Genomic DNA, 12,868 nt, shown 5'->3' on the forward strand with positions numbered 1-12,868 from the left:
CACCAGGAAAAGTATTGTAGACCTGCACCAGACTGGGAAGAGTGAATCTACAATAGGCAAGCAGCTTGGTGTGAAATAATCAACTGCGGGAGCAATCATCAGGAAATGGAAGACATACAAGACCACTGATAATCTCCCTCGATCTGGGGCTCCACGCAAGATCTCATCCCGTGGGGTCAAAATGATCATGAGAACGCTGAGCAAAGATCCCAGAACCACACGGGGGGACCTGGTGAATGACCTGCAGAGAGCTGGGACCAAAGTAACAAAGGTCACCATCAGTAACACACTACAACGGCAGGGAATCAAATCCCGCAGTGCCAGACGTGTTCCGCTGCTGAAGCCAGTGCATGTCCAGGCCCGTCTGAAGTTTGCCAGAGAGCACATGGATGATACAGCAGAGGATTGGGAGAATGTCATGTGGTCAGATGAAACCAAAGTAGAACTTTTTGGTATAAACTCAACTCGTCGTGTTTGGAGGAAGAAGAATACTGAGTTGCATCCCAAGAACACCATACCTACTGTGAAGCATGGGGGTGGAAACATCATGCTATGGGGCTGTTTTTCTGCCAAGGGGACAGGACGACTGATCCGTGTTAAGGACAGAATGAATGGGGCCATGTATCGTGGGATTTTGAGCCAAAACCTCCTTCCATCAGTGAGAACTTTGAAGATGAAACGAGGCTGGGTCTTCCAACATGACAATGATCCAAAACACACCGCCCGGGCAACAAAGGAGTGGCTCCGTAAGAAGCATTTGAAAGTCCTGGAGTGGCCTAGCCAGTCTCCAGACCTCAACCCCATAGAAAATCTGTGGCGGGAGTTGAAAGTCCGTGTTGCTCGGCGACAGCCCCAAAACATCACTGCTCTCGAGAAGATCTGCATGGAGGAATGGGCCAAAATACCAGCTACTGTGTGTGCAAACCTGGTAAAGACCTATAGTAAACGTTTGACCTCTGTTATTGCCAACAAAGGTTATGTTACAAAGTATTGAGTTGTATTTTTGTTATTGACCAAATACTTATTTTCCACCCTGATTTACGAATAAATTCTTTACAAATCCTACCATGTGGATTCATGGATTTTTTTTTCACATTCTGTCTCTCACAGTTGAAGTGTACCTCTGGTGCAAATTACTGACCTCTGTCATCATTTTAGGTGGGGGAACTTGCACAATCGGTGGCTGACTAAATACTTTTTTGCCCCACTGTATGTCTGAATTGCTAACCCTAACCCTAACCCTAGCTCAACAGACCACAATGCCCTGGACTGTCAGTATTATTACATGCTGTGAACATAAGTAGCTTTGATCACAGTTTATGTTGTAAAAGGAATATTGAAAGAAAGATCAACACTGTGATATTATTTCTTCCAAACTGACCAGAAATATGCTTGTCAGACTCTCACAGCAAAGGATCAGACTCACTGTGCATGACGGCTCGGGCCAATGATGTCTGTTAGATTGTCAGTTGTTTAGTGTGCTTCTGTACAGTTAGGGTCACGTCTCTATTTCAGAATAATTAATATGCGGAAAACACTAAAAGTTGATTGTCTTCCAATATTGTAGCATAATTAAAAAACTTTGACTTTGTAAGTACATATTATTAGTCCTAATGCCAGTATGATTCTTCATAACTCCTGCTTTGAAATACTGAACTTTAAAATTTACTTGATGAAAGATAATTTACAGTGGCACTCTGTCAGGATAATTCTGACTATAAGATCACTCTATTAATCTGAATCCTTCTGAAATGTGCTGTGAATGAATGCTGATGCAACTCACTGTGGGAAAGCTGTTAATAAAACGAATCTGTGACACATGCAACACATTCACAGAGGAAGAGGACACAAAGGGAGGACACGCAGAGGCTGTGTTAAAGTCAGAAATCCAAATCTTTAGTCAAAAACAGGCGGCAGTTACAAACAGGAAGACAAGCAGTCCATCAAACAGTCTACAGGGTCAAACATACAGAGAATTCAAACAGCAGTAAAAAATAACTGGACTCTGAAAAACTTAAAGCAATGTGTGACGCAATAAAAGGAAGCAGCGCAGTATATTCACTGAATTATCATCAATTACAAAAGACAAAAGGAGAAAAACTATGATTTCTAAGAAAATAAACCTTGATGGAAACATACAGAATGTAAACTGTGTGAGTTTGGTGAACTTTGTTAGTAACAAATGAGGTAAAAAAAAAAAAGGGAGAGACAAAAACTCAGTATTCATTAATAATTAGAAAGCATCTAAACATTCTGGTCATGGATTTTTACAGTCTTAGTTCCGCTTGCTGTCATCATTATAATCATCATGATCAATGGCGAGGTCCTGAGGCGGGCGGGGCTGTCTCTGGTGATGTCACCATGAAGGAACAGCATCTGGCACGTGTTGCTGAAACATCCCAGTACACTGGTGTAGTTTCCTCTCCAGCTGTTTGACATTTGACACTTCAACATTAAGGGGAAGAAGAAGAAACAGTGTTAGGTCAGGTGACCACATGGTTTCTAAAGTAACTGACAGGAAGTAACCAGGCCGTTAGAAATGGATGGCATGTGTTTAGAGTTACTGTAGTTGGGTAACTCTACTTACCAAAAGCAGCAGCACACAGATGAAGGATCAGATGCTGAATGTTGCAGGAACATGCTCATGTGTGGTGGTCATTCAGTGCTGCTCCGGCAGGTTAGACAGTCCAAGACTGATATACTGCCCATCTGAGAGTTTGAAAACACACATGCAAAGATTTATTTTGTATTACAGTCAAAGTTGGATGTTCATTTCTGTCCTTTAAAAATGTTTGTGTATTTGAAAGCACTAACATTTAAGGATGACTTGGATCGTCTCCTTTAAAGGGGAGACAAGTGTATCCACTGATCCACGTCACTTTACCTGGATGATGACTCCTCTCCCCCTCACTCAGAAACACTCCTAATATAACCAAGCAAATAAATAATATTGAAGATTTACTTACATCATTACAAAAACATCAAAAACATCTCCCTTTGATTCTATTTCTCCATTCCTGCTGAACATCAGGCAACAAATATCTCAATAAATCACAGTAAAATGTAAAGCACATATTTTCTCTGCTTTGTCAAACCTCTGCAGAGCCTCTGTCAAGAAAAACATATCTGTAAGCATAAAACAAATATACATTTCATAACACGTCACTGGACAAACCTCAGTCAGTTGATTTCCTCTGTGCAGTGCAGATGAGCATCAGTCAGCAAGTCAAGGTGGTGAGATGGACTGGTGTCCTTTGTGACTCTGCTGGTTCTTCTGAGGAAACACCACCGTCTCTCCACACCGTCACCATCTGTGAGCACAAACTGCTGCTCTGCCAGCATGTAGGAAATCACATATCACACACACAGGGGTGAAGAAACATTAGAGCTCAACTTTGGATACTTTAGATCTTAACAGATCAAAGCAGCTCTTAGTTTCAGCAATCAGACAAACAATGATACCATACTGATTCTGTATGAATACAATATGGTATTTTCAATACAGGTGTCAAATTAATTTATTAAAACTAATACAGATATATGTATATATATTTTTGATAAATTAGTTTGCTAAATTATAAGAATATTTTTTTTTTCATTTAACAATTGCAACTGAAAGAAATTAAATATTGAACAAAAATATACTGTCACATTCTGAGCATGCTCAGCATGCTGACAGACTTGAAGTTGCTACAGATTTTAAAAAGTGATAATTATAGGGAAGAAACTTCTCTTTTTCATCCGTTTAATCAAACATTTGATGCCTCAGATGTCTCAGTCCTATAGTGTTCTGCAACTACAATTAACCCGAAGCTTGGATTTGGCTGCAGGTGCCCCTGTACATCCTTCTCAACATGTGGGTACCATTTAATCACACTTCTTCCTGAGCTTTGCTTCATCACAAGACCAAAGGTGGCATCCCGTGTCACAGTCTTCTCATCATCCAGAAGAAACATTTGAAGAAACATCATGGAGAAGAAACATTTACGTGCCTCCTGGTTTTGTTTTCTGATCCTGCAAAAAGACCGAGGACAACAAAGCCCAAAATTGATGATTCTCCTATCAGGGATCAGTAGAGTGTATTAACCTGTGGTATAAGCAGCAGTCACTGAAATATTACTGTTTCAGATAAGAAATCTAGCACATAAAAGCCAGGGTGGGAGGGATCTCTGCAAACTGACTTACCTCTGCAAGTGTGAAGCTCAACAAAAATCTGACTCTCCAGTCACAGACAAACAAAAACCTCCAGCTGGGAGATAGAAAATGCTGTCTGGGTCTTGCTGGATGTTGCTGGTCAGAGTCCACACATTAGCAGAGTGCTTCTTGGTCCCACTGACCCATGTGGACAGCGACTGTGGAGAACTGTTCTGGAAAACAGAAAAGAGAATTAAAATAACAAAAAGCCAAAGAGGATTTCCACAAAGACTATCTTGGAATCAGCAATCAAAAACAAAACAAAACACTGGTTCATATTTCAATTAAATATGAACAGGTTCCTCAAATGTAAACAGTTCAGATCTGATTTAATTTAATTTCCTTCACACAGCACATTTGTCCAGGCTGACAGGTAAACATAGAATTAATCTCAGGTAACATGACTCATAGTAGAGATTCAGTAAGAAAGATTGCTAGCTCTAATATTATTACCACACAATCCAAGGACACACCAACAGCTCAGATTTCTAGAGCTATTTAAACAAATGTCTTCTGAATATTCAATTCATGTTCACAGTGGGAGGGTGGGGGGTGTCGTGGAATTTTTAAAATAAAGTCTGCAACACAGAAAGAGCTGTGATCAAGCTATTTATTACTGCGCCAACACACATCAAACATCACAGTTCAGTCATGTCAGCTCTGCCATAGAAGTTGTACTCCTACTCCTTTATGCATTCCAAGGAAGAGGGAGGAAGTTACAAACTGATTCTACCACACTTAGACGGATCAATGGTTATGCTGTTTTGTGCCCTTGGCGTTATCAGCACCTGTAAAGGGAGTTGTTTTCTCAAACTGCTGATGCTGAAGTAAGTTCATCTAGTTTTAGAAACTTTCACTGAACAGTAACAGTGTCACAACTAAGCATATGCATAAGCACTTAAATACTTTAAATGAGAATAACAGAAAATTTATTTTACAGAGGCTAGAGCCTGTCCCAGTAGTCATAGGTAGAACACACCTGGACAGGTCACCAGTCTGTCAGAGGACTAACACAGAGACAGACATCAGAGTAACAAATCTATTTAAAATTAATGTAAGTTTGCTGCAGCTGTATGTATGAACATGTGTTTCTGTGCTCACAGTCCACCTCTCAGGAACCTGCAGTTCACTTTTAGTCTACTTTAAACAGACCTCACAAAAGGCTGATGTGGCTGGATCAGTAGTCTGATTTAAGTACGATACCTTTGGCCAGGGATTAATCTGGTACATCGCTTCACTGCAGTCTTATGTATTTTCCCCACACCTGAATTAAAAAAATACTGATATATACAAATAACAGCTTCAGCTGATGCAGCCTGACTCAATCCTAAATGTTCAGCACACAGAGACACAGAGATACCGTTTAAAGTTTAGTGTTAACATGAGTCACAGATCATTTGCAGTATTACAGTGTCTGGCAGTCTCTGCATGATGTCCACGTCACTGTAAGTTTCTAGCTGACTCTCAAGTGTGACAGGTGTGCCAGCAGGAAAGAGTAATAATAGCCTGCATCCTGAGGTTTTTCATGCAGGATTAAAGGAGCCAGGCTTTGTTCACACAGCTAGGATTGTATTTTACACTGACCCTGGGTCATTATACAGACAGGAGTGCAGAATTATTAGGCAAGTTGTATTTTTGAGGAATAATTTTATTATTGAACCACCATGTTCTCAATGAGCCCAAAAAACTCATTAATATCAAAGCTGAATGTTTTTGGAAGTAGTTTTTAGTTTGTTTTTAGTTTTAGCTATTTTAGGGGGATATCTGTGTGTGCAGGTGACTATTACTGTGCATAATTATTAGGCAACTTAACAAAAAACAAATATATACCCATTTCAATTATTTATTTTTTACCAGTGAAACCAATATAACATCTCCACATTCACAAATATACATTTCTGACATTCAAAAACAAAACAAAAACAAATCAGTGACCAATATAGCCACCTTTCTTTGCAAGGACACTCAAAAGCCTGCCATCCATGGATTCTGTCAGTGTTTTGATCTGTTCACCATCAACATTGCGTGCAGCAGCAACCACAGCCTCCCAGACACTGTTCAGAGAGGTGTACTGTTTTCCCTCCTTGTAAATCTCACATTTGATGATGGACCACAGGTTCTCAATGGGGTTCAGATCAGGTGAACAAGGAGGCCATGTCATTAGTTTTTCTTCTTTTATACCCTTTCTTGCCAGCCACGCTGTGGAGTACTGTGATGGAGCATTGTCCTGCATGAAAATCATGTTTTTCTTGAAGGATGCAGACTTCTTCCTGTACCACTGCTTGAAGAAGGTGTCTTCCAGAAACTGGCAGTAGGACTGGGAGTTGAGCTTGACTCCATCCTCAATCCGAAAAGGCCCCACAAGCTCATCTTTGATGATACCAGCCCAAACCAGTACTCCACCTCCACCTTGCTGGCGTCTGAGTCGGACTGGAGCTCTCTGCCCTTTACCAATCCAGCCACGGGCCCATCCATCTGGCCCATCAAGACTCACTCTCATTTCATCAGTCCATAAAACCTTAGAAAAACCAGTCTCGAGATATTTCTTGGCCCAGTCTTGACGTTTCAGCTTGTGTGTCTTGTTCAGTGGTGGTCGTCTTTCAGCCTTTCTTACCTTGGCCATGTCTCTGAGTATTGCACACCTTGTGCTTTTGGGCACTCCAGTGATGTTGCAGCTCTGAAATATGGCCAAACTGGTGGCAAGTGGCATCTTGGCAGCTGCACGCTTGACTTTTCCCAGTTCATGGGCAGTTATTTTGCGCCTTGGTTTTTCCACACGCTTCTTGCGACCCTGTTGACTATTTTGAATGAAACGCTTGATTGTTCGATGATCACGCTTCAGAAGCTTTGCAATGTTGAGACTGCTGCATCCCTCTGCAAGATATCTCACTATTTTTGACTTTTCTGAGCCTGTCAAGTCCTTCTTTTGACCCATTTTGCCAAAGGAAAGGACGTTGCCTAATAATTATGCACACCTGATATAGGGTGTTGATGTCATTAGACCACACCCCTTCTCATTACAGAGATGCACATCACCTAATATGCTTAATTGGTAGTAGGCTTTCGAGCCTATACAGCTTGGAGTAAGACATCATGCATGAAGAGGATGATCTGGACAAAATACTCATTTGCCTAATAATTCTGCACTCCCTGTAAGTATCATACAGTTTAAAGGAAGCACTGAAACTTGCACATATTTATTATAGATGCACTGAAGCTAATCGAGATATTTGCTGTCAGTCTGTGGCTGTGATTAGACACTTTACTGAAAACTTTATTAACTAGTAACTTCATCAGTCATGACAGAAGCTAATATTTCTGTGCTAACATCGTTTAAACAGTAACAGCTTTACTCCAATATAAGCTAACGTTTACACCGTAACTTTAAGCTAGCACCATTAAGACGGTAAAACACGTAATAATATCTACAAATGCATCTTAAAGCTGTTATATTAGCACTCGGTGTATTACTAACATAACCACATTAACATTACTGACACTCGCTGACTTTTAATAGTCATTCTATAAATGCTGTCCGTTTAAATGGTCTTACCTGTACACACTGCTTTATCCACCGGATTCCAGCCAGAGTGGATTCTGGAGTCTTCCCACGCTCCTGTTAGTGATCCTCCATCTGGATGGATGATAACAACCTTCTGAACAATCTAGCAGGAGATGGTCCATATCTATGGGACTGATTTGTGCTAATAACGCCCATTGTATGGACTGATAACAGCCGAAGGGGGTGAATAAAGTCACCCAGTCGCTAGCTGGTCCATTACCCAACATACATCATTCCCTCCATAAATGCAATAAACGATACAAAAGCATCGTTCTACCTGTTTTTCAGGTAGTTGTTTACATTATATAATTTATTGTGTTCAGTATACGTCACTACGATGTGATTTCGGAAATATATAAATATACGGACAACAGGCTCTTCCGCGGCAATCTCTTGTCGTCAATAAGCAACGTTAAGGGAGCTCTATAGTATTCAATGAGAGGACCCTGCACGTCAATTCTCGACGCGAGGGGGGTACCCTGCGCGTCGATAAGTGAAGCAGAGGGAGCCTGACCATGCGTCACACATTTGACGAGTTGGGAGTGAGAACCTGTTGCTCAGAGAGAGATACTCTTGTCTAAATTACAGGCATTTTCACTATGTCCTTCGCTACAAGTGAAAAACCTGGGTGTTATTTTCGACTCTGAGCTTGGTTTTATCCCACATACTAAACATGTAACCAAAACTGGATTTTATCATCTAAAAAATATAGCCAGAGTCCGCCCTATTCTCTCTCGGGCCAACATGGAGATGTTGATGCATGCTTTTATTACCAGTCGCATTGATTACTGTAATGCCCTGCTCTCTGGTCTTCCCAAAAAGAATATTTCTCCTTTACAACTTTTATAAAACTCTGCAACTCGTGTGCTGACGAAGACCAGAGGGCGGGCCCACATTACACCGGTTTTAGAATCGCTGCACTGGCTCCCCGTGTGTTTCAGGATCGATTCTTTTATTGGTTTTTAAATGTCTTAATGGTCTTGGGCCTTCTTATCTCTCAGATCTGCTTCTATCATATGAACCCTCATGGACCCTGAGGTCCTCTGGTACTGGCGTTTTGATCGTTCCTAAAGTCAGGACACATACTCACGGAGAGGCAGCTTTTCAGTGGTATGGTCCTCGTCTGTGGAACAGCCTGCCGGAGGAGCTCAATGCCGCAGAGAACGTACATTTTCTCAGTTGGTTGCAAAGAGCAGAGGTAATCCTAAGGTCTTATTTGATACTATTACTGATATCATTACTCCTGCTCCACCTGCTGCCATTATTTCTTCTGCTGAAGACTGTGAAACATTTCTTGCTTTCTTTTTAGAAAAAATTAGCAATATAAGGAAAAAATTGTCCCCATCAGCATCTGCACTGTCAGTTCCCACGCCAGTTCGGCCTGTTGTTTTAGAAAGATTTTTACCTGTTTCACTATCCGAGCTGGGAAAAATAGTTAGTGCAACAAAAGTATCCTCTTGTTCACTCGACATTTTACCCGCATCGTTATTCAAAAATTTCTTTTACTCTATTGGTCCCTGTATGCTCACTATAATTAACACCTCTTTGAGATCTGGCAAAGTCCCTGCCTATTTTAAAACTGCTGTTATATACCCCCTGTTAAAAAAGCCTATGCTGGACCCATCTCTCACTAGCAACTACAGACCGATCTCAAAAATACCGTTAATTGCTAAGATTTTAGAGAAGATTGTGGCGAAGCAGCTTACAGCAGTTTTAGACAAATATAATATCTTTGACAAATTTCAGTCAAAGCTCATTCTACTGAAACAGCCCTTCTTAGAGTTTCCAATGACATTCTGATGCAAAACGATGCAGGTAAGTGTTCTGTTCTCTTAATGTTGGATCTCACGTTGGCCTTTGACACCGTTGACCATTATATTTTGCTTGATAGGCTGAAATACTGGGTCGGTGTATCTGGGTCTGCCTTAGAGTGGTTCTCCTCGTATCTCTGTGAATGATACTCTTCTGTGGCAGTTTCTAAGTACAGGTCATCTTCTACGTCCCTGTCCTTTGGTGTGCCACAAGGCTCTGTGCTGGGGCCATTATTGTTTTTAATTTATTTACTTCCTCTCCAGCATATTTTGAGCCCTTTTGAGGATATTTGTTACCACTGCTACGCAGACGACATCCAACTATATATATCTTTTAAACCTGAAGATGCTTCTAAGCTGCGGATTTTAAATGTGTGTTTGGAAACCATTAAAGGCTGGATGGCTGAAAACTTCCTCCAACTAAATGAAAATAAAACTGAAGTCCTTTTATGTGCTCCAGACAGACATGTACCCAGCATAATGAATGCTCTTGGTCCCCTTTCAACGTTTGTGAAACCATCTATCAGGAACCTAGGGATAACCTTCGATCCTGCTCTTACATTGGATATTCACGTCAAATCTCTGGTTCGGTCTTGCTTCTATCATTTAAGAAATATTTCTAAATTGAGCCCCATAATAGCTCATACTGAACTGGAGATTGTTATTCATGCTTTTATTTCATCACGACTGGACTATTGCAATTCACTGTTCACATATTTAAACAAAAGTTCCCTGGAGCGTCTGCAGATTGTCCAAAATGCTGCAGCAAGGCTTCTGACGAAAACATCGAAATACTCACATATAACACCGTTGCTTATACAGTTACACTGGCTCCCTGTCGAATTCAGAGTCCACTTTAAGATTCTGGTTCTGACATTTAAGGCTCTTCAAGAACAAGCACCATCATACATCATTGAACTTTTACAGCCCTATGCCCCTAGTAGGTCTCTGAGGTCTTGTGGTCAGGGCCTACTTGTTATTCAGTATACGAGACTGAAAACTAGGGGTGATTGAGCTTTTGCTACTGTGGCCCCCAGACTATGGAATTCTCTTCCTCAGAACTTAAGATCTGCTGATTCACTGATTACTTTTAAAAAACAGCTAAAAACACATCTTTTTAAAATTGCATTTTGTTAACTTTTGACTGTACTTTGTCTTTTTAATCTGTTCCTATACCTTGTAAAGCACTTTGTGATCTTTTATCTAGAAATGTGCTATATAAATAAAAATTTACTTACTTACTTTACTTACTTACATGTTTTTAAGAACAGGCTCAAGACCCACCTTTTTAATTTAGCTTGTACTTAATGTTTATTTATTCTATGTAATCCTGTTATTCTATTTATATTATTAAATTAGATCATCATAGTCAAAGGAGCTTGCAAAGAAAAGTGTCTGGACTTCTTTAAGTTACTTGAAGACGTTTCACCTCTCATCCGAGAAGCTTCTTCAGTTCTAAGGTCAAATGGTGGAGAGTCCCAGATATAAACCTAGTGGGAGTTTCCCCCCACAGAGGGACAAAAGGACCCCCTGATGATCCTCTAATCGCCTGAGCCAAGGTGTGAAACTGGGTGTGGGTCCCAATCAGCCAGAGTTTCGGGTGTGTTCATTGTGAAACGTGGCCCCACCTTATCATGCGAATTCCTGAGGTCAGATGGCCCAGGATGTAGGGGTGTATGTATCCATGACCGCTTATGTTAATGAGAGTATTGGGAGTGAATTGGAGGGCGGGATGGGGTGGGGTGGGGCGGGCTGCTTTTAACCATGTAAAGCACTGTGTGCTACATTCTATATAAAAAGTGCTTTATAAATAAAGATTGATTGATTGATTTAAAAAAAAGTTTACTTTTGTCATTTTGAATTTTTGTAATCACCTTGTCCTTTTTGGGGTATAATAAAACCCATTTTTTTGGAAGATTACATTTGTGCCTGTGTGTTCCTGGCAGCTTGGTTCATGATAGCCTGCATTTGGGTCCTGGTTCATTCCTCCACATGGCTCACTCTGCTAGCCGTGACAAAACTGGCCTCATGCTTAAAGCAGGGATACCTGGTCTCAAAATTATATATTATGTAATTTAACGAGGTTTTTTCATTTCAGTAGGCTGAATAAAACACTCATGAGCCATGTCACTGGGTAGCATGTGCTCTGCACAGAGTTTACACACGCTGCACATATGTATTCTGTTTTTTCTTTTTTTATCTTCTTGTATATTTTCCCGCATGATCCTCAGTATTTCATGCAAAGCTCACAACCAGAACAGGTGAAGTAAACAACCATAAAAAGGACATTTTACTTGAGAAAAAGACATGCTGTTTAAACAGTCACAGTCAAAGAGTCACATTATGTTTTCCCAAGGTAAAACAAATCCAACAAAGCAACTTCTAACATGCAAAAACCAAATAGGTCCTCCACTCCACAATTAGACATGAAAAGGCTTTATTCTCCGTTTACCAAGTTAAAAAACAAATCCAACAAGGCTGCTTCTAACGAACAAAATTTACTTTTTAGATCATTGTCTAAAAAAACAAGTAGGTCTTCCTTTATTAAGGCTTCTCTGTAGTAGGATACAGCAACATTTAATAATTGGATCCTCCGTCAATAAAAATAATTCCTGTTTCAAAAAAGCACACTAAAAACCGAAATAGACACTTGATAAAAGAGATAAAATATTGAAACCTAAGTAAACACACCCACTAGGTGGAGACAGGTGTGGGAGTTACGTGCACGGGCAAAGCTGGCAGTAATATTTTTCTCACTACAGTTACTGGACTCATCTCAAAGAGAGACGAGGCAGCCTACGAAGAGAAAGTCCTGCAGGTGGCAGCCTGGTGTTCCGAAAGCCACCTGGCACTGAACACCAAGAAAATCAAGGAGATCCTTGTATATTCAGGAGGCACAGCACCAGGGATGGGTATCGTTTAGGTTTTATCCGATACCGGTGCCAAACCGGTACTACCGATACTACCGTTTAAGCACCGGCACCGTGCCGGTGCTTAAACGGTGCTCAAACCGGTGCTTAAAGAATGGAGAACACAAAATTGGTCCAAAAACCTGTCATGTTCGGCTGTTTTTTTTGTAAAAAGATAACAATGTTAGCCTTTTCTGCAGCTATGGGGCATATATGGTATCACTCTTGGTTGGAAGCAGTGCTTAAACAATGGAAAAAACACAACCTTTGTCCAAAAACTTCTCATGTTTAACTGTTTTCCACTTTTTCTTTGGTCATTTTAGCCTTTATGGCCAGGGTGAAGGGAGTATCTGCCATCAAACAAGAAGACAGCCGCATGTAGCTATGATGAT

General features: G+C 40.7%; 1 long non-coding RNA gene across 1 annotated transcript; it reads right to left on the reverse strand.

Annotated features, from left to right (window-relative positions):
• Window positions 1-1,874: 1,874 nt before the first annotated feature.
• LOC113036474 (uncharacterized) lies at window positions 1,875-5,040 on the reverse strand. The gene is made up of 5 exons (XR_013901529.1): window positions 4,186-5,040; window positions 3,808-4,014; window positions 2,815-3,327; window positions 2,588-2,709; window positions 1,875-2,445 (listed from the first exon to the last, which is right to left on the reverse strand). It is a non-coding gene; the product is annotated as an uncharacterized LOC113036474 (long non-coding RNA).
• Window positions 5,041-12,868: the final 7,828 nt, after the last annotated feature.

The sequence above is a fragment of the Astatotilapia calliptera genome, chromosome 14, assembly GCF_964374335.1.
Source record: "Astatotilapia calliptera chromosome 14, fAstCal68.1, whole genome shotgun sequence".
Lineage (NCBI taxonomy): Eukaryota > Metazoa > Chordata > Actinopteri > Cichliformes > Cichlidae > Astatotilapia > Astatotilapia calliptera.